Source organism: Mchenga conophoros, linkage group LG4 (assembly GCF_057382185.1).
Source record: "Mchenga conophoros isolate Kocher_MC1m ecotype Shallow Benthic linkage group LG4, M_conophoros_male_GT1.1, whole genome shotgun sequence".
Classification (NCBI taxonomy): domain Eukaryota; kingdom Metazoa; phylum Chordata; class Actinopteri; order Cichliformes; family Cichlidae; genus Mchenga; species Mchenga conophoros.
The window spans coordinates 16375290-16378526 of record NC_140529.1 but is presented as its reverse complement, the minus strand read 5'-3'; positions in this window follow the sequence as shown (position 1 = coordinate 16378526).

Here is a 3237-nt window from a genome sequence, read left to right as displayed (position 1 = left end):
ACAGTCTTTCCAGACAGTTTATCAGTGAGGATCTCCCGGGAAAACAAAAAGGAAGTGTATAATGTTGAAATACTGTCACCTAGTTGGCAGAGGGGTAAAAGCATAGAAAACAAGAACACGAGTAAACTAAACATACCTTAACCAGAACTCAGTCCACTGTGACAGACTTTTAGTGTAATGAATTACCCTGTTTACCTACAAAGATTCCACTAGAGTAGCTTTGCATGAGTCACAGTATAAAGAAGGATTATTATTAGTGCAGCCTTTCAGTTCATTCTGTGTAGGATAAATGTTGTTTAAACTCTCTCCTCTTTAACACCACTTACCTTTCGTCCCATTGGCTGCTCCTTGCAAACAGAAGGTTTGAACAGCAGGTGGGTGGGGCTTGTGTGCCCACAGCCAGAACAATGACCTTTGATCTCGTTGAAAGTCTGGTGTATCCAGGATAAACACAAAACATATGGAAGCTTGGCTTTAAGAGCAGGAATCTTTAACCAGTTTCTCTCTAAGGCTCCTCTCAACATTATTTGGACTGTTTCAACACTATCTAAACTCTCATTATGAACAATATTTTGCATTTTCATAACCATGGTGACGACTCTAGTTTTTTTTACACAATCAAGATCGATTATAGAGCATCGCACACACATTTATTATAACCAGTGACTCCACCGAGAGCTTTTCATTTCTTCGTCTGCTCCAGTGCCTTCATCGATCTGAGTCAGCCGTGTCCTTTGGACCAGCCTGCCGTTTCCAGGGGCCGGGTGGCCGCCTCTTCTCCAAAGGTCTGTCAGCACAAACATGATGGGCAGAGATGTGCAGACATATCTTGCTTTTCAAATAGAAAGCAAAGCTGCAGTCCTGGCATTTGAGAAATTTAAAGGCGATTACAGTAGGAGACAGAAACCAGCATGTCTGGCCTACACAGATGTTTGTCACCACACCCCAATCTACCAGCTGTGTTACAGGATGTTAGTTTAAAATACATTCAGATACGCAGTGTTTAAAACTGAATGTTTGCAGTGAGGCTAACCACAGGCAGCTGGTGTTTATAAGTATTATTCACCTGAACAAATATGGTTGTCAGGTCACTGTCCCTGATATGGAATCTTATCTGCAAACACAGCCGGGGTGGTGGCAGCAGTGTTGGTCGCCTGTGTGTGTGTGTGTGTGTGTGTGTGGGGGGGGGGGGGGGGGGGGGGGGTGGGAGGAGGAGGTAAATGTATAACACATTTCTCTCGCAGTTTGGGTATCTGTGCATTTGCATAATGGGTCTGTGCTGTCTCTCACATCTGCAGCACGGTGCCAAAAAGGGCTTCTGCTGGCCACTTTTACTGTTGGATAATATTTAATTTTCCATTCAGTGGAGCATATGTGTTTGAAAGGAAGAATAGGGGTGGTGGGGTTGTGTGTATGTGTGTGTTTATGAGTGTGTGTGTGTGTGTGTGTGTGTGTGGGGGGGGGGGGGGGGGGTGTCTGTAAAATGCCAGGCACATAAATGAACTGTAGAGCCAGCAGTCAGCAGTGTATACTTTCCTGTTATACACAACATTTGTGTATTTTATGGGCACAGAAGAAAACATTGCTACAGGGAAGGACTGCATAAATTAAAACACTGTTAGTCCAAGTCCTAGCAGCCTTCTTCTTTACTTTAAATACACTTGCTGGCCACTTTATTGGGCACATCTGTAATAATCTAGTAATCTAATAATTTTATCAGCCAATCAAATGGTTTGCAACTTACTGCCCGTATTCATGTAAACATGGTCAAGATGATTTACTGAAACGGAGCATCAGCATGGGGAAGAAAGGTGATTTAAATGGTTGTTGGTGCCAGATGGGCTGGTAAAAAAAATGCCTTGTTGATGCTAGAAGTCAGAAGATAATGACCAAATGGCTTTTCACTGTTAGGAAGGTAACAGTAACTCAAATAACCACTTGTTACAATCAAAGTATGCAGAAGAGCATCTCTGAATGCACAACATGCTAAGCATTGAAGCAGATGGGCTACAGCAGCAGCAGAAAACCACATCGGGTGCCAGTCATGTCAGCTAAGAACAGGAAACTGAGGCTATAATTTACGCAAGCTAGCCAAAATAGAATAACAGAAGAATGGTCTGATGAGACTCGATTTCTGCTTCGAGATCATAAAATCGCATAAAAAACATGGAAGTGTGGATCCATTCTGGCTTGTATCAGCAGTTCAGGCAGCTGTTAGAGGTGTAATAGTGTGGGGGATATTTTCTTGTCACACTTTAAGGCCCTTGGTACCAACTGAGCAGCGTTGGCTCATTAGCCTGAATGAGTTTTGTTGCTGACCAAGTTCATCTCTTTATGACCACAGTAGTTAAGACACCTTAATCATTTCAAACTTGAACACGACAACAAATCCTCTTTAGTTTGGAAACTATTGCACAAAGAATTCAAACGGCTATAACTTTAGCTTATAAAGTGGCCAGTGGTGTAAATATCAAAAATCTAATAAATAAAATAATTCCAGTGGCTCCAAACCTTGAGGTCACTTCTTATTTGGAACATAAGCGAATAGCCAATAGAGAAATTTCTTTCTTTCTTACTATTTTGTTTTTCCAATCTTTTGCGAAATTTCTGCATATCTGTCCTTCCCTGTTCCTGGACTTTATCTAAATGAAACGTCAGAGGAAGGGGATTCCCTGGAACAACACAATAGCACAACAGAGTGATGTAAAACTACTTTCCCGAGAAGAATGTTGAGAGAATCCCATTGAATACTTTAAAACTACAAGTTGTGTTATCTCAGCTGGTCACAGTTTTATTATATGAATCTCTTGAAGTATTTGAAGTTATTAAGAAGTCACTCAAACCCCCAAACAGCTACTTTAAAGCACAGTGGAAAGAAATTAGAGCAATGGAAACAGTAAAGGAGATAAATAACAAACAAACTAGGTAACAGAGGTAAATGTCTGTCCAGGATGTGTTTGGCATCATTTTCGTTGCAACAGCGCTCGCTCCAGTCTCTTGAGTTCAGTTGACTCATTTGGTCAGGTTTTGTTATCACCTTTGTGCCTCCCTTCCTGTCTTGTTTCAGTCCGGGTTTGTGTTTCAGAAGCGACCTGTTCACATGTCACACTTGCAAGTCACAGCAGAGGGTGTCGGTGCTTTGTGGTGAGGGGTTTGCCTTTCGTTGGTGAAGTTAGCAGCAGCCAGGAGAGCGAAAGGGGAGGGGAGAAGAGGGCAGGGGAGGGGTTACGAGCCCAG